General features: G+C 37.6%; 1 non-coding gene and 59 pseudogenes across 1 annotated transcript; all 60 read left to right on the top strand.

The window, feature by feature from the left end:
- Positions 1 to 76: 76 nt before the first annotated feature.
- On the top strand, positions 77 to 195 carry LOC148444235 (5S ribosomal RNA; annotated as a pseudogene).
- Positions 196 to 311: 116 nt separating this feature from the next.
- Positions 312 to 430, top strand: LOC148444234 (5S ribosomal RNA; annotated as a pseudogene).
- Positions 431 to 546: 116 nt separating this feature from the next.
- Positions 547 to 665, top strand: LOC148444233 (5S ribosomal RNA; annotated as a pseudogene).
- A 116-nt stretch (positions 666 to 781) lies between these two features.
- LOC148444232 (5S ribosomal RNA) lies at positions 782 to 900 on the top strand. The gene has a single exon (XR_015875452.1). It is a non-coding gene; the product is annotated as a 5S ribosomal RNA (ribosomal RNA).
- A 116-nt stretch (positions 901 to 1016) lies between these two features.
- Positions 1017 to 1135, top strand: LOC148444231 (5S ribosomal RNA; annotated as a pseudogene).
- Positions 1136 to 1250: 115 nt separating this feature from the next.
- Positions 1251 to 1369, top strand: LOC148444230 (5S ribosomal RNA; annotated as a pseudogene).
- Positions 1370 to 1485: 116 nt separating this feature from the next.
- LOC148444229 (5S ribosomal RNA) lies at positions 1486 to 1604 on the top strand (annotated as a pseudogene).
- A 115-nt stretch (positions 1605 to 1719) lies between these two features.
- Positions 1720 to 1838, top strand: LOC148444228 (5S ribosomal RNA; annotated as a pseudogene).
- A 116-nt stretch (positions 1839 to 1954) lies between these two features.
- On the top strand, positions 1955 to 2073 carry LOC148444227 (5S ribosomal RNA; annotated as a pseudogene).
- Positions 2074 to 2189: 116 nt separating this feature from the next.
- Positions 2190 to 2308, top strand: LOC148444226 (5S ribosomal RNA; annotated as a pseudogene).
- Positions 2309 to 2424: 116 nt separating this feature from the next.
- Positions 2425 to 2543, top strand: LOC148444225 (5S ribosomal RNA; annotated as a pseudogene).
- Positions 2544 to 2659: 116 nt separating this feature from the next.
- LOC148444224 (5S ribosomal RNA) lies at positions 2660 to 2778 on the top strand (annotated as a pseudogene).
- A 116-nt stretch (positions 2779 to 2894) lies between these two features.
- On the top strand, positions 2895 to 3013 carry LOC148444223 (5S ribosomal RNA; annotated as a pseudogene).
- Positions 3014 to 3129: 116 nt separating this feature from the next.
- Positions 3130 to 3248, top strand: LOC148444222 (5S ribosomal RNA; annotated as a pseudogene).
- Positions 3249 to 3364: 116 nt separating this feature from the next.
- On the top strand, positions 3365 to 3483 carry LOC148444221 (5S ribosomal RNA; annotated as a pseudogene).
- Positions 3484 to 3599: 116 nt separating this feature from the next.
- On the top strand, positions 3600 to 3718 carry LOC148444220 (5S ribosomal RNA; annotated as a pseudogene).
- Positions 3719 to 3834: 116 nt separating this feature from the next.
- LOC148444219 (5S ribosomal RNA) lies at positions 3835 to 3953 on the top strand (annotated as a pseudogene).
- A 116-nt stretch (positions 3954 to 4069) lies between these two features.
- LOC148444218 (5S ribosomal RNA) lies at positions 4070 to 4188 on the top strand (annotated as a pseudogene).
- Positions 4189 to 4304: 116 nt separating this feature from the next.
- On the top strand, positions 4305 to 4423 carry LOC148444217 (5S ribosomal RNA; annotated as a pseudogene).
- Positions 4424 to 4538: 115 nt separating this feature from the next.
- On the top strand, positions 4539 to 4657 carry LOC148444216 (5S ribosomal RNA; annotated as a pseudogene).
- A 116-nt stretch (positions 4658 to 4773) lies between these two features.
- On the top strand, positions 4774 to 4892 carry LOC148444215 (5S ribosomal RNA; annotated as a pseudogene).
- A 116-nt stretch (positions 4893 to 5008) lies between these two features.
- On the top strand, positions 5009 to 5127 carry LOC148444214 (5S ribosomal RNA; annotated as a pseudogene).
- Positions 5128 to 5242: 115 nt separating this feature from the next.
- Positions 5243 to 5361, top strand: LOC148444213 (5S ribosomal RNA; annotated as a pseudogene).
- Positions 5362 to 5477: 116 nt separating this feature from the next.
- LOC148444212 (5S ribosomal RNA) lies at positions 5478 to 5596 on the top strand (annotated as a pseudogene).
- Positions 5597 to 5712: 116 nt separating this feature from the next.
- LOC148444211 (5S ribosomal RNA) lies at positions 5713 to 5831 on the top strand (annotated as a pseudogene).
- Positions 5832 to 6182: 351 nt separating this feature from the next.
- On the top strand, positions 6183 to 6301 carry LOC148444210 (5S ribosomal RNA; annotated as a pseudogene).
- A 116-nt stretch (positions 6302 to 6417) lies between these two features.
- Positions 6418 to 6536, top strand: LOC148444209 (5S ribosomal RNA; annotated as a pseudogene).
- A 116-nt stretch (positions 6537 to 6652) lies between these two features.
- LOC148444208 (5S ribosomal RNA) lies at positions 6653 to 6771 on the top strand (annotated as a pseudogene).
- A 116-nt stretch (positions 6772 to 6887) lies between these two features.
- On the top strand, positions 6888 to 7006 carry LOC148444207 (5S ribosomal RNA; annotated as a pseudogene).
- Positions 7007 to 7122: 116 nt separating this feature from the next.
- On the top strand, positions 7123 to 7241 carry LOC148444206 (5S ribosomal RNA; annotated as a pseudogene).
- Positions 7242 to 7358: 117 nt separating this feature from the next.
- Positions 7359 to 7477, top strand: LOC148444205 (5S ribosomal RNA; annotated as a pseudogene).
- A 116-nt stretch (positions 7478 to 7593) lies between these two features.
- Positions 7594 to 7712, top strand: LOC148444204 (5S ribosomal RNA; annotated as a pseudogene).
- A 115-nt stretch (positions 7713 to 7827) lies between these two features.
- On the top strand, positions 7828 to 7946 carry LOC148444203 (5S ribosomal RNA; annotated as a pseudogene).
- Positions 7947 to 8062: 116 nt separating this feature from the next.
- LOC148444202 (5S ribosomal RNA) lies at positions 8063 to 8181 on the top strand (annotated as a pseudogene).
- A 116-nt stretch (positions 8182 to 8297) lies between these two features.
- On the top strand, positions 8298 to 8416 carry LOC148444201 (5S ribosomal RNA; annotated as a pseudogene).
- Positions 8417 to 8532: 116 nt separating this feature from the next.
- On the top strand, positions 8533 to 8651 carry LOC148444200 (5S ribosomal RNA; annotated as a pseudogene).
- Positions 8652 to 8767: 116 nt separating this feature from the next.
- LOC148444199 (5S ribosomal RNA) lies at positions 8768 to 8886 on the top strand (annotated as a pseudogene).
- A 121-nt stretch (positions 8887 to 9007) lies between these two features.
- LOC148444198 (5S ribosomal RNA) lies at positions 9008 to 9126 on the top strand (annotated as a pseudogene).
- Positions 9127 to 9241: 115 nt separating this feature from the next.
- On the top strand, positions 9242 to 9360 carry LOC148444197 (5S ribosomal RNA; annotated as a pseudogene).
- A 116-nt stretch (positions 9361 to 9476) lies between these two features.
- Positions 9477 to 9595, top strand: LOC148444196 (5S ribosomal RNA; annotated as a pseudogene).
- Positions 9596 to 9710: 115 nt separating this feature from the next.
- LOC148444195 (5S ribosomal RNA) lies at positions 9711 to 9829 on the top strand (annotated as a pseudogene).
- Positions 9830 to 9945: 116 nt separating this feature from the next.
- On the top strand, positions 9946 to 10064 carry LOC148444194 (5S ribosomal RNA; annotated as a pseudogene).
- A 116-nt stretch (positions 10065 to 10180) lies between these two features.
- On the top strand, positions 10181 to 10299 carry LOC148444193 (5S ribosomal RNA; annotated as a pseudogene).
- A 116-nt stretch (positions 10300 to 10415) lies between these two features.
- Positions 10416 to 10534, top strand: LOC148444192 (5S ribosomal RNA; annotated as a pseudogene).
- Positions 10535 to 10650: 116 nt separating this feature from the next.
- On the top strand, positions 10651 to 10769 carry LOC148444191 (5S ribosomal RNA; annotated as a pseudogene).
- Positions 10770 to 10885: 116 nt separating this feature from the next.
- Positions 10886 to 11004, top strand: LOC148444190 (5S ribosomal RNA; annotated as a pseudogene).
- Positions 11005 to 11119: 115 nt separating this feature from the next.
- On the top strand, positions 11120 to 11238 carry LOC148444189 (5S ribosomal RNA; annotated as a pseudogene).
- Positions 11239 to 11354: 116 nt separating this feature from the next.
- LOC148444188 (5S ribosomal RNA) lies at positions 11355 to 11473 on the top strand (annotated as a pseudogene).
- A 116-nt stretch (positions 11474 to 11589) lies between these two features.
- On the top strand, positions 11590 to 11708 carry LOC148444187 (5S ribosomal RNA; annotated as a pseudogene).
- A 116-nt stretch (positions 11709 to 11824) lies between these two features.
- LOC148444186 (5S ribosomal RNA) lies at positions 11825 to 11943 on the top strand (annotated as a pseudogene).
- Positions 11944 to 12058: 115 nt separating this feature from the next.
- On the top strand, positions 12059 to 12177 carry LOC148444185 (5S ribosomal RNA; annotated as a pseudogene).
- A 116-nt stretch (positions 12178 to 12293) lies between these two features.
- LOC148444184 (5S ribosomal RNA) lies at positions 12294 to 12412 on the top strand (annotated as a pseudogene).
- A 116-nt stretch (positions 12413 to 12528) lies between these two features.
- LOC148444183 (5S ribosomal RNA) lies at positions 12529 to 12647 on the top strand (annotated as a pseudogene).
- Positions 12648 to 12763: 116 nt separating this feature from the next.
- Positions 12764 to 12882, top strand: LOC148444182 (5S ribosomal RNA; annotated as a pseudogene).
- Positions 12883 to 12997: 115 nt separating this feature from the next.
- On the top strand, positions 12998 to 13116 carry LOC148444181 (5S ribosomal RNA; annotated as a pseudogene).
- A 116-nt stretch (positions 13117 to 13232) lies between these two features.
- Positions 13233 to 13351, top strand: LOC148444180 (5S ribosomal RNA; annotated as a pseudogene).
- A 115-nt stretch (positions 13352 to 13466) lies between these two features.
- Positions 13467 to 13585, top strand: LOC148444179 (5S ribosomal RNA; annotated as a pseudogene).
- A 116-nt stretch (positions 13586 to 13701) lies between these two features.
- On the top strand, positions 13702 to 13820 carry LOC148444178 (5S ribosomal RNA; annotated as a pseudogene).
- A 350-nt stretch (positions 13821 to 14170) lies between these two features.
- LOC148444177 (5S ribosomal RNA) lies at positions 14171 to 14289 on the top strand (annotated as a pseudogene).
- A 116-nt stretch (positions 14290 to 14405) lies between these two features.
- Positions 14406 to 14524, top strand: LOC148444176 (5S ribosomal RNA; annotated as a pseudogene).
- Positions 14525 to 14636: the final 112 nt, after the last annotated feature.

Here is a 14636-nt window from a genome sequence, read left to right as displayed (position 1 = left end):
CATTTCATTTTTCAACTTATCATTGAATTTACTTGAGTTAAGAAGTAAAAGAGGTCTAAAGTTAATGTTTTTGAGCACCTACAGCCAAACCACACTGGACATGCCCAATCTCGTCTGATCTTGGAAGCTATGCAGTGGTGGGCCAGGTTAGTACTTGGATTGGAGACCACCTAGGAATCCCAGGTGCTGTAGGTAATTTTATACTGCCATAACAGTCTTTTCTACTACATTTTACATTTAATTTTTTCAACTTATCAATGAATTTACTTGAGTTAAGAAGTAATAGAGGTCTAAAGTTAATGCTTTTGAGCACCTACAGCCAAACCACACTGGACATGCCCAATCTTGTCTGATCTTGGAAGCTATGCAGTGTTGGGCCTGGTTAGTACTTGGAGGGGAGACCACCTGGGAATACCAGGTGCTGTAGGTAATTTTATATAGCCATTACATTCTTTTCTATTACATTTTACATTACATTTTTTCAACTTATCAATGAATTTTCTTGAGGTAAGAAGTAAAAGAGGTCTAAAGTTAATGTTTTTGAGCACCTACAGTCAAACCACACTGGACATGCCCAATCTCGTCTGATCTTGGAAGCTATGCAGTGTTGGGCCTGGTTAGTACTTGGATGGGAAACCACCTGGGAATACCAGGTGCTGTAGGTAATTTTATACTGCCATAACAGTCTTTTCTATTACATTTTACATTTAATTTTTTCAACTTATCAATGAATTTACTTGAGTTAAGAAGTAATAGAGGTCTTAAGTTAATGGTTTTGGGCACCTACAGCCAAACCACACTGGACATGCCCAATCTCGTCTGATCTTGGAAGCTATGCAGTGTTGGGCCTGGTTAGTACTTAGATGGGAGACCACCTGGGAATACCAGGTGCTGTAGGTAATTTTATACTGCCATAACATTCTTTTCTATTACATTTTACATTTAATTTTTTCAACTTATCAATGAATTTACTTGAGTTAAGAAGTAATAGAGGTCTAAAGTTAATGGTTTTGGGCACCTACAGCCAAACCACACTGGACATGCCCAATATCATTTGATCTTGGAAGCTATGCAGTGTTGGGCCTGGTTAGTACTTGGATGGGAGACGACCTGGGAATACCAGGAGCTGTAGGTAATTTTATACTGCCAAAACTTTCTTTTCTATTACATTTTACATTGCATTTTTCAACTTATCATTGAATTTACTTGAGTTAAGAAGTAAAAGAGGTCTAAAGTTAATGTTTTTGAGCACCTACAGCCAAACCACACTGGACATGCCCAATCTCGTCTGATCTTGGAAACTATGCAGTGTTGGGCCTGGTTAGTACTTGGATGGGAGACCACCTAGGAATCCCAGGTGCTGTAGGTAACTTTATACTGCCATAACAGTCTATTCTATTACATTTTACATTTAATTTTTTCAACTTATCAATGAATTTACTTGAGTTAAGAAGTAATAGAGGTCTAAAGTTAATGGTTTTGGGCACCTACAGCCAAACCACACTGGACATGCCCAATATCATCTGATCTTGGAAGCTATGCAGTGTTGGGCCTGGTTAGTACTTGGACGGGAGACCACCTGGGAATGCCAGGTGCTGTAGGTACTTTTATACTGCCATAACATTCTTTTCTATTACATTTTACATTTCATTTTTCAACTAATCATTGAATTTACTTGAGTTAAGAAGTAAAAGAGGTCTAAAGTTAATGTTTTTGAGCACCTACAGCCAAACCACACTGGACATGCCCAATCTCGACTGAACTTGGAAGCTATGCAGTGTTGGGCATGGTTAGTACTTGGATTGGAGACCACCTGGGAATACCAGGTGCTGTAGGTAATTTTATACTGCCATAACATTCTTTTCTATTACATTTTACATTTAATTTTTTCAACTTATCAATGAATTTACTTGAGTTAAGAAGTAATAGAGGTCTAAAGTTAATGTTTTTGAGCACCTACAGCCAAACCACACTGGACATGCCCAATCTCGTCTGATCTTGGAAGCTATGCAGTGTTGGGCCTGGTTAGTACTTGGAGGGGAGACCACCTGGGAATACCAGGTGCTGTAGGTAATTTTATATAGCCATTACATTCTTTTCTATTACAATTTACATTTAATTTTTTCAACTTATCAATGAATTTACTTGAGTTAAGAAGTAATAGAGGTCTAAAATTAATGTTTTTGAGCACCTACAGCCAAACCACACTGGACATGCCCAATATCATCTGATCTTGGAAGCTATGCAGTGTTGGGCCTGGTTAGTACTTGAATGGGAGACCACCTAGGAATCCCAGGTGCTGTAGGTAATTTTATACTGCCATAACAGTCTATTCTACTACATTTTACATTTAATTTTTTCAACTTATCAATGAATTTACTTGAGTTAAGAAGTAATAGAGGTCTAAAGTTAATGCTTTTGAGCACCTACAGCCAAACCACACTGGACATGCCCAATCTCGTCTGATCTTGGAAGCTATGCAGTGTTGGGCCTGGTTAGTACTTGGACAGGAGACCACCTGGGAATACCAGGTGCTGTAGGTAATTTTATATAGCCATAACATTATTTTCTATTACATTTTACATTACATTTTTTCAACTTATCAATGAATTTACTTGAGTTAAGAAGTAAAAGAGGTCTAAAGTTAATGTTTTTGAGCACCTACAGTCAAACCACACTGGACATGCCCAATATCGTCTGATCTTGGAAGCTATGCAGTGTTGGGCCTGGTTAGTACTTGGAGGGGAGACCACCTGGGAATACCAGGTGCTGTAGGTAATTTTATATAGCCATTACATTCTTTTCTATTACATTTTACATTTAATTTTTTCAACTTATCAATGAATTTACTTGAGTTAAGAAGTAATAGAGGTCTAAAATTAATGTTTTTGAGCACGTACAGCCAAACCACACTGGACATGCCCAATATCATCTGATCTTGGAAGCTATGCAGTGTTGGGCCTGGTTAGTACTTGAATGGGAGACCACCTAGGAATCCCAGGTGCTGTAGGTAATTTTATACTGCCATAACAGTCTATTCTACTACATTTTACATTTAATTTTTTCAACTTATCAATGAATTTACTTGAGTTAAGAAGTAATAGAGGTCTAAAGTTAATGCTTTTGAGCACCTACAGCCAAACCACACTGGACATGCCCAATCTCGTCTGATCTTGGAAGCTATGCAGTGTTGGGACTGGTTATTAGTTGGACGGGAGACCACCTGGGAATACCAGGTGCTGTAGGTAACTTTATATAGCCATAACATTATTTTCTATTACATTTTACATTTAATTTTTTAAACTTATCAATGAATTTACTTGAGTTAAGAAGTAATAGAGGTCTAAATTTAATGCTTTTGAGCACCTACAGCCAAACCACACTGGACATGCCCAATCTCGTCTGATCTTGTAAGCTTTGCTGTGTTGGGCCTGGTTTGTACTTGGATGGGAGACCACCTGAGAATACCAGTTGCTGTAGGAAATTTTATACAGCCAAAACATTCTTTTCTATTACATTTTACATTTAATTTTTTCAACTTATCAATGAATTTACTTGAGTTAAGAAGTAAAAGAGGTCTAAAGTTAATGTTTTTGAGCACCTACTGCCAAACCACACTGGACATGCCCAATCTTGATTGATCTTGGAAGCTATGCAGTGTTGGGCCTGATTAGTACTTGGATGGGAGACCTCCTGGGAATACCAGGTGCTGTAGGTAATTTTATACTGCCATAACATTCTTTTCTATTACATTTTACATTTAATTTTTTCAACTTATCAATGAATTTACTTGAGTTAAGAAGTAATAGAGGTCTAAAGTTAATGGTTTTGGGCAACTACAGCCAAACCACACTGGACATGCCCAATCTCGTCTGATCTTGGAAGCTATGCAGTGTTGGGCCTGGTTAGTACTTGGATGGGAGACCACCTGGGAATACCAGGAGCTGTAGGCAATTTTATACTGCCAAAACATTCTTTTCTATTACATTTTACATTTAATTTTTTCAACTTATCAATGAATTTACTTGAGTTAAGAAGTAATAGAGGTCTAAAATTATTGGTTTGGGGCACCTACAGCCAAAGCACACTGGACATGCCCAATATCGTCTGATCTTGGAAGCTATGCAGTGTTGGGCCTGGTTAGTACTTGGATGGGAGCCCACCTAGGAATCCCAGGTGCTGTATGTAATTTTATACTGCCATAACAGTCTTTTCTATTACATTTTACAATTAATTTTTTCAACTTATCAATGAATTTCCTTGAGTTAAGAAGTAATAGAGGTCTAAAGTTAATGCTTTTGAGCACCTACAGCCAAACCACACTGGACATGCCCAATCTCGTTTGATCTTGGAAGCTATGCAGTGTTGGGCCTGGTTAGTACTTGGACGGGAGACCACCTGGGAATGCCAGGTGCTGTAGGTACTTTTATACTGCCATAACATTCTTTTCTATTACATTTTACATTTCATTTTTCAACTAATCATTGAATTTACTTGAGTTAAGAAGTAAAAGAGGTCTAAAGTTAATGTTTTTGAGCACCTACAGCCAAACCACACTGGACATGCCCAATCTCGACTGAACTTGGAAGCTATGCAGTGTTGGGCCTGGTTAGTACTTGGATGGGAGACCACCTGGGAATACCAGGTGCTGTAGGTAATTTTATACTGCCATAACATTCTTTTCTATTACATTTTACATTTAATTTTTTCAACTTATCAATGAATTTACTTGAGTTAAGAAGTAATAGAGGTCTAAAGTTAATGTTTTTGAGAACCTACAGCCAAACCACACAGGACATGCCCAATCTTGTCTGAACTTGGAAGCTATGCAGTGTTGGGCCTGGTTAGTACTTGGATGGGAGACCACCTGGGAATACCAGGTGCTGTAGGTAATTTTATACTGCCATAACATTCTTTTCTATTACATTTTACATTTAATTTTTTCAACTTATCAATGAATTTACTTGAGTTAAGAAGTAATAGAGGTCTAAAATTATTGTTTTTGAGCACCTACAGCCAAACCACACTGGACATGCCCAATATCGTCTGATATTGGAAGCTATGCAGTGTTGGGCCTGGTTAGTACTTGAATGGGAGACCACCTGGGAATACCAGGTGCTGTAGGTAATTTTATACTGCCATAACATTCTTTTCCATTACATTTTACATTTCATTTTTCAACTTATCATTGAATTTACTTGAGTTAAGAAGTAAAAGAGGTCTAAAGTTAATGTTTTTCAGCACCTACATCCAAACCACACTGGACATGCCCAATCTCGTCTGATCTTGGAAGCTATGCAGTGGTGGGCCAGGTTAGTACTTGGATTGGAGACCACCTAGGAATCCCAGGTGCTGTAGGTAATTTTATACTGCCATAACAGTCTTTTCTACTACATTTTACATTTAATTTTTTCAACTTATCAATGAATTTACTTGAGTTAAGAAGTAATAGAGGTCTAAAGTAAATGCTTTTGAGCACCTACAGCCAAACCACACTGGACATGCCCAATCTCGTCTGATCTTGGAAGCTATGCAGTGTTGGGCCTGGTTAGTACTTGGAGGGGAGACCACCTGGGAATACCAGGTGCTGTAGGTAATTTTATATAGCCATTACATTCTTTTCTATTACATTTTACATTACATTTTTTCAACTTATCAATGAATTTTCTTGAGTTAAGAAGTAAAAGAGGTCTAAAGTTAATGTTTTTGAGCACCTACAGTCAAACCACACTGGACATGCCCAATCTCGTCTGATCTTGGAAGCTATGCAGTGTTGGGCCTGGTTAGTACTTGGATGGGAAACCACCTGGGAATACCAGGTGCTGTAGGTAATTTTATACTGCCATAACATTCTTTTCTATTACATTTTACATTTAATTTTTTCAACTTATCAATGAATTTACTTGAGTTAAGAAGTAATAGAGGTCTAAATTTAATGCTTTTGAGCACCTACTGCCAAACCACACTGGACATGCCCAATCTCGTCTGATCTTGTAAGCTTTGCTGTGTTGGGCCTGGTTTGTACTTGGATGGGAGACCACCTGAGAATACCAGTTGCTGTAGGAAATTTTATACAGCCAAAACATTCTTTTCTATTACATTTTACATTTAATTTTTTTAACTTATCAATGAATTTACTTGAGTTAAGAAGTAAAAGAGGTCTAAAGTTAATGTTTTTGAGCACCTACTGCCAAACCACACTGGACATGCCCAATCTTGTTTGATCTTGGAAGCTATGCAGTGTTGGGCCTGGTTAGTACTTGGATGGGAGACCACCTGGGAATACCAGGTGCTGTAGGTAATTTTATACTGCCATAACATTCTTTTCTATTACATTTTACATTTAATTTTTTCAACTTATCAATGAATTTACTTGAGTTAAGAAGTAATAGAGGTCTAAATTTAATGCTTTTGAGCACCTACAGCCAAACCACACTGGACATGCCCAATCTCGTCTGATCTTGTAAGCTTTGCTGTGTTGGGCCTGGTTTGTACTTGGATGGGAGACCACCTGAGAATACCAGTTGCTGTAGGAAATTTTATACAGCCAAAACATTCTTTTCTATTACATTTTACATTTAATTTTTTCAACTTATCAATGAATTTACTTGAGTTAAGAAGTAAAAGAGGTCTATAGTTAATGTTTTTGAGCACCTACTGCCAAACCACACTGGACATGCCCAATCTTGATTGATCTTGGAAGCTATGCAGTGTTGGGCCTGATTAGTACTTGGATGGGAAACCACCTGGGAATACCAGGAGCTGTAGGCAATTTTATACTGCCAAAACATTCTTTTCTATTACATTTTACATTTAATTTTTTCAACTTATCAATGAATTTAATTGAGTTAAGAAGTAATAGAGGTCTAAAATTATTGGTTTGGGGCACCTACAGCCAAAGCACACTGGACATGCCCAATATCGTCTGATCTTGGAAGCTATGCAGTGTTGGGCCTGGTTAGTACTTGGATTGGAGACCACCTAGGAATCCCAGGTGCTGTAGGTAATTTTATACTGCCATAACAGTCTTTTCTATTACATTTTACAATTAATTTTTTCAACTTATCAATGAATTTACTTGAGTTAAGAAGTAATAGAGGTCTAAAGTTAATGCTTTTGAGCACCTACAGCCAAACCACACTGGACATGCCCAATCTCGTTTGATCTTGGAAGCTATGCAGTGTTGGGCCTGGTTAGTACTTGGACGGGAGACCACCTGGGAATGCCAGGTGCTGTAGGTACTTTTATACTGCCATAACATTCTTTTCTATTACATTTTACATTTCCTTTTTTTCAACTTATCAATGAATTTACTTGAGTTAAGAAGTAATAGAGGTCTAAAGTTAATGTTTTTGAGCACCAACAGCCAAACCACACAGGACATGCCCAATCTCGTCTGAACTTGGAAGCTATGCAGTGTTGGGCCTGGTTAGTACATGGATGGGAGACCACCTGGGAATACCAGGTGCTGTAGGTAATTTTATACTGCCATAACATTCTTTTCTATTACATTTTACATTTAATTTTTTCAACTTATCAATGAATTTACTTGAGTTAAGAAGTAATAAAGGTCTAAAATTAATGTTTTTGAGCACCTACAGCCAAACCACACTGGACATGCCCAATATCGTCTGATATTGGAAGCTATGCAGTGTTGGGCCTGGTTAGTACTTGAATGGGAGACCACCTGGGAATACCAGGTGCTGTAGGTAATTTTATACTGCCATAACATTCTTTTCCATTACATTTTACATTTCATTTTTCAACTTATCATTGAATTTACTTGAGTTAAGAAGTAAAAGAGGTCTAAAGTTAATGTTTTTGAGCACCTACAGCCAAACCACACTGGACATGCCCAATCTCGTCTGATCTTGGAAGCTATGCAGTGGTGGGCCAGGTTAGTACTTGGATTGGAGACCACCTAGGAATCCCAGGTGCTGTAGGTAATTTTATACTGCCATAACAGTCTTTTCTACTACATTTTACATTTAATTTTTTCAACTTATCAATGAATTTACTTGAGTTAAGAAGTAAAAGAGGTCTAAAGTTAATGCTTTTGAGCACCTACAGCCAAACCACACTGGACATGCCCAATCTCGTCTGATCTTGGAAGCTATGCAGTGTTGGGCCTGGTTAGTACTTGGAGGGGAGACCACCTGGGAATACCAGGTGCTGTAGGTAATTTTATATAGCCATTACATTCTTTTCTATTACATTTTACATTACATTTTTTCAACTTATCAATGAATTTTCTTGAGTTAAGAAGTAAAAGAGGTCTAAAGTTAATGTTTTTGAGCACCTACAGTCAAACCACACTGGACATACCCAATCTCGTCTGATCTTGGAAGCTATGCAGTGTTGGGCCTGATTAGTACTTGGATGGGTGACTACCTAGGAATCCCAGGTGCTGTAGGTAATTTTAAACTGCCATAACATTCTTTTCTATTACATTTTACATTTATTTTTTTCAACTTATCAATGAATTTACTTGTGTTAAGAAGTAAAAGCGGTCTAAATTTAATGCTTTTGAGCACCTACAGCCAAACCACACTGTACATGCCCAATCTCGTCTGAACTTGGAAGCTATGCAATGTTGGGCCTGATTAGTACTTGGATGGGAGACCACCTGGGAATACCAAGAGCTGTAGGTAATTTTATACTGCCAGAACCTTCTTTTCTATTACATTTTACATTTAATTTTTTCAACTTATCAATGAATTTACTTGAGTTAAGAAGTAATAGAGGACTAAATTTAATGCTTTTGAGCACCTACAGCCAAACCATACTGGACATGCCAAATCTCGTCTGATCTTGGAAGCTATGCAGTGTTGGGCCTGGTTTGTACTTGGACGGGAGACCACCTGGGAATACCAGGTGCTGTAGGTAAATTTATACTGCCATAACATTCTTTTCTATTACATTTTACATTTCATTTTTCAACTTATCATTGAATTTACTTGAGTTAAGAAGTAAGAGAGGTCTAAAGTTAATGTTTATGTTTTTCAGCACCTACAGCCAAACCACACTGGACATGCCCAATCTCGTCTGATCTTGGAAGCTATGCAGTGTTGGGCCTGGTTAGTACTTGGATGGGAGACCACCTGGAAATACCAGGAGCTGTAGGTAATTTTATACTGCCATAACATTCTTTTCTATTACATTTTACATTTAATTTTTCAACTTATCATTGAATTTACTTGAGTTAAGAAGTAAAAGAGGTCTAAAGTTAATGTTTATGAGCACCTACAGTCAAACCACACTGGACATGCCCAATCTCGTCTGATCTTGGAAGCTATGCAGTGTTGGGCCTGGTTAGTACTTGGATGGGAGACCACCTGGGAATACCAGGTGCTGTAGGCAATTTTATACTGCCATAACATTCTTTTCTATTACATTCTACATTTAATTTTTTCAACTAATCAATGAATTTACTTGAGTTAAGAAGTAATAGAGGTCTAAAGTTAATGTTTTTGAGCACCTACAGCCAAACCACAGTGGACATGCCCAATCTTGTCTGATCTTGGAAGCTATGCAGTGTTCGGCCTGGTTAGTACTTGGATGGGAGACCACCTGGGAATACCAGGAGCAGTAGATAATTTTATACTGCCTTAACATTCTTTTCTATTACATTTTACATTTAATTTTTCAACTTATCATTGAATTTACTTGAGTTAAGAAGTAATAGAGGTCTAAAGTTAATACTTTTGAGCACCTACGGCCAATCCACACTGGACATGCCCAATCTCGTCTGATCTTGGTAGCTATGCAGTGTTGGGCCTCGTCAGTACTTGGATGGGAGACCACCTGGGAAAACCAGGTGCAGTAGGTAATTTTATACTCCCATAACATTCTTTTCTATTACATTTTACATTTAATTTTTTCAACTTATCAACTAATTTACTTGAGTTAAGTAGTAATAGAGGTCTAAAGTTAATGTTTTTGAGAACCTACAGCCAAACCACACTGGACATGCCCAATCTCGTCTGATCTTGGAAGCTATACAGTGTTGGGACTGGTTAGTATTTGGATGGGTGACTACCTTGGAATCCCAGGTGCTGTAGGTAATTTTAAACTGCCATAACATTCTTTTCTATTACATTTTACATTTAATTTTTTCAACTTATCATTGAATTTACTTGAGTTAAGAAGTAATAGAGGTCTAAAGTTAATACTTTTGAGCACCTACAGCCAATCCACACTGGACATGCCCAATCTCGTCTGATCTTGGTAGCTATGCAGTGTTGGGCCTCGTCAGTACTTGGATGGGAGACCACCTGGGAAAACCAGGTGCAGTAGGTAATTTTATACTCCCATAACATTCTTTTCTATTACATTTTACATTAAATTTTTTCAACTTATCAACTAATTTACTTGAGTTAAGTAGTAATAGAGGTCTAAAGTTAATGTTTTTGAGCACCTACAGCCAAACCACACTGGACATGCCCAATCTCGTCTGATCTTGGAAGCTATACAGTGTTGACACTGGTTAGTACTTGGATGGGTGACTACCTTGGAATCCCAGGTGCTGTAGGTAATTTTATACTGCCAGAACATTCTTTTCTATTACATTTTACATTTAATTTTTTCAACTTATCAATGAATTTACTTGAGTTAAGAAGTAATAGAGGTCTAAATTTAATGCTTTTGAGCACCTACAGCCAAACCACACTGGACATGCCCAATCTTGTCTGATCTTGGAAGCTATGCAGTGTTGGGCCTGTTTTGTACTTGGATGGGAGACCACCTGGGAATACCAGGTGCTGAAGGTAATTTTAGACAGCCAAAACATTCTTTTCTATTACATTCTACATTTCATTTTTTCAACTTATCAATGAATTTACTTGAGTTAAGAAGTAAAAGATGTCTAAAGTTAATGGTTTTGAGCACCTACAGCCAAACCACACTAGACATGCCCAATCTCGTCTGATCTTGGAAGCTATGCAGTGTTGGGCCTGGTTAGTACTTGGATGGGAGACCACCTGGGAATACTAGGTGCTGTAGGTAATTTTATACTGCCATAACATTCTTTTCTATTACATTTTACATTTCATTTTTCAACTTATCATTGAATTTACTTGAGTTAAGAAGTAAAAGAGGTCTAAAGTTAATGTTTTTGAGCACCTACAGCCAAACCACACTGGACATGCCCAATCTCATCTGAACTTGGAAGCTAGGCAGTGTTGGGCCTGCTTAGTACTTGGATGGGAGACCACCTGGGATTACCAGGTGCTGTAGGTAATTTTATACTGCCATAACATTCTTTTCTATTACATTTTACATTTAATTTTTTCAACTTATCAATGAATTTCCTTGAGTTAAGCAGTAATAGAGGTCTAAAGTTAATACTTTTGAGCACCTACAGCCAATCCACACTGGACATGCCCAATCTCATCTTATCTTGGTAGCTATGCAGTGTTGGGCCTGGTTAGTACTTGGATGGGAGACCACCTGGGAAAACCAGGTGCAGTAGGTAATTTTATACTCCCATAACATTCTTTTCTATTACATTTTACATTTAATTTTTTCAACTTATCAATTAATTTACTTGAGTTAAGAAGTAATACAGTTCTAAAGTTAATGTTTTTGAGCACCTACAGCCAAACCACACTGGACATGCCCAATCTCGTCTGATCTTGGAAGCTATGCAGTGTTGGGACAGGGTAGTACTTGGATGGGTGACTACCTAGGAATCCCAGGTGCTGTAGGTAATTTTAAACTGCCATAACATTCTTTTCTATTACATTTTACATTTAATTTTTTCAACTTATCAATGAATTTACTTGTGTTAAGAAGTAATAGAGGTCTAAATTTAATGTTTTTGAGCACCTACAGCCAAACCACACTGTACATGCCCAATCTCGTCTGATCTTGGAAGCTATGCAGTGTTGGGCCTGGTTAGTACTTGGATGGGAGACCACCTGGGAATACCAGGAGCTGTAGGTAAGTTTATACTGCCTTAACATTCTTTTCTATTACATTTTACATTTAATTTTTCAACTTATCATTGAATTTACTTGAGTTAAGAAGTAATAGAGGTCTAAAGTTAATACTTTTGAGCACCTACAGCCAATCCACACTGGACATGCCCAATCTCGTCTGATCTTGGTAGCTATGCAGTGTTGGGCCTCGTCAGTACTTGGATGGGAGACCACCTGGGAAAACCAGGTGCAGTAGGTAATTTTATACTCCCATAACATTCTTTTCTATTACATTTTACATTTAATTTTTTCAACTTATCAACTAATTTACTTGAGTTAAGTAGTAATAGAGGTCTAAAGTTAATGTTTTTGAGCACCTACAGCCAAACCACACTGGACATGCCCAATCTCGTCTGATCTTGGAAGCTATACAGTGTTGACACTGGTTAGTACTTGGATGGGTGACTACCTTGGAATCCCAGGTGCTGTAGGTAATTTTAAACTGCCATAACATTCTTTTCTATTACATTTTACATTTAATTTTTTCAACTTATCAATGAATTTACTTGTGTTAAGAAGTAAAAGCGGTCTAAATTTAATGCTTTTGAGCACCTACAGCCAAACCACACTGGACATGCCCAATCTCGTCTGATCTTGGAAGCTATGCAGTGTTGGGCCTGGTTAGTACTTGGATGGGACACCACTTGGGAATACCAGGAGCTGTAGGTAATTTTAGACAGCCAAAACATTCTTTTCTATTACATTCTACATTTCATTTTTTCAACTTATCAATGAATTTACTTGAGTTAAGAAGTAAAAGATGTCTAAAGTTAATGGCTTTGAGCACCTACAGCCAAACCACACTAGACATGCCCAATCTCGTCTGATCTTGGAAGCTATGCAGTGTTGGGCCTGGTTAGTACTTGGATGGGAGACCAACTGGGAATACTAGGTGCTGTAGGTAATTTTATACTGCCATAACATTCTTTTCTATTACATTTTACATTTCATTTTTCAACTTATCATTGAATTTACTTGAGTTAAGAAGTAAAAGAGGTCTAAAGTTAATGTTTTTGAGCACCTACATCCAAACCACACTGGACATGCCCAATCACATCTGATCTTGGTAGCTATGCAGTGTTGGGCCTGTTTTGTACTTGGATGGGAGACCACCTGGGAATACCAGGTGCTGAAGGTAATTTTAGACAGCCAAAACATTCTTTTCTATTACATTCTACATTTCATTTTTTCAACTTATCAATGAATTTACTTGAGTTAAGAAGTAAAAGATGTCTAAAGTTAATGGTTTTGAGCAACTACAGCCAAACCACACTAGACATGCCCAATCTCGTCTGATCTTGGAAGCTATGCAGTGTTGGGCCTGGTTAGTACTTGGATGGGAGACCACCTGGGAATACTAGGTGCTGTAGGTAATTTTATACTGCCATAACATTCTTTTCTATTACATTTTACATTTCATTTTTCAACTTATCATTGAATTTACTTGAGTTAAGAAGTAAAAGAGGTCTAAAGTTAATGTTTTTGAGCACCTACAGCCAAACCACACTGGACATGCCCAATCTCATCTGAACTTAGAAGCTAGGCAGTGTTGGGCCTGGTTAGTACTTGGATGGGAGACCACCTGGGATTACCAGGTGCTGTAGGTAATTTTATACTGCCATAACATTCTTTTCTATTACATTTTAAATTTAATTTTTTCAACTTATCAATGAATTTACTTGAGTTAAGAAGTAATAGAGGTCTAAAGTTAATGTTTTTGAGCACCTACAGCCAAACCACACTGGACATGCCCAATCTCGTCTGATCTTGGAAGCTGTGCAGTGTTGGGCCTGGTTAGTACTAGGATGGGAGACCACCTGGAAATACCAGGTGCTGTAGGTAATTTTATACTGCCATAACAGTCTTTTCTATTACATTTTACATTTAATTTTTTCAACTTATCAATGAATTTACTTGAGTTAAGAAGTAATAGAGGTCTAAAGTTAATGTTTTTGAGCACCTACAGCCAAACCACAGTGGACATGCCCAATCTTGTCTGATCTCGGAAGCTATGCAGTGTTCGGCCTGGTTAGTACTTGGATGGGAGATCACCTGGGAATACCAGGAGCTGTAAGTAATTTTATTCTGCCTTAACATTCTTTTCTATTACATTTTACATTTAATTTTTCAACTTATCATTGAATTTGCTTGAGTTAAGAAGTAAAAGAGGTCTAAAGTTAATGTTTTTGAGCACCTACAGCCAAACCACACTGGACATGCCCAATCTCGTCTGATCTTGGAAGCTATGCAGTGTTGGGCCTCGTTAGTACTTGGATGGGAGACCACCTGGGAATACCAGGTGCTGTAGGTAATTTTATACTGCCATAACATTCTTTTCTATTACATTTTACATTTAATTTTTTCAACTTATCAATGAATTTCCTTGAGTTAAGAAGTAATATAGGTCTAAAGTTAATACTTTTGAGCACCTACAGCCAATCCACACTGGACATGCCCAATCTCATCTTATCTTGGTAGCTATGCAGTGTTGGGCCTCGTCAGTACTTGGATGGGAGACCACCTGGGAAAACCAGGTGCAGTAGGTAATTTTATACTCCCATAACATTCTTTTCTATTACATTTTACATTTAATTTTTTCAACTTATCAATTAATTTACTTGAGTTAAGAAGTAATACAGGTCTAAAGTTAATGTTTTT

This window comes from Taudactylus pleione, unplaced genomic scaffold (genome assembly GCF_031769625.1).
Source record: "Taudactylus pleione unplaced genomic scaffold, aTauple2 ptg001270l, whole genome shotgun sequence".
Taxonomy (NCBI): Eukaryota; Metazoa; Chordata; class Amphibia; order Anura; family Myobatrachidae; genus Taudactylus; species Taudactylus pleione.
The sequence above is the reverse complement of the archived record's forward strand: the minus strand, read 5'-3'. Positions and strand labels throughout refer to the sequence as shown.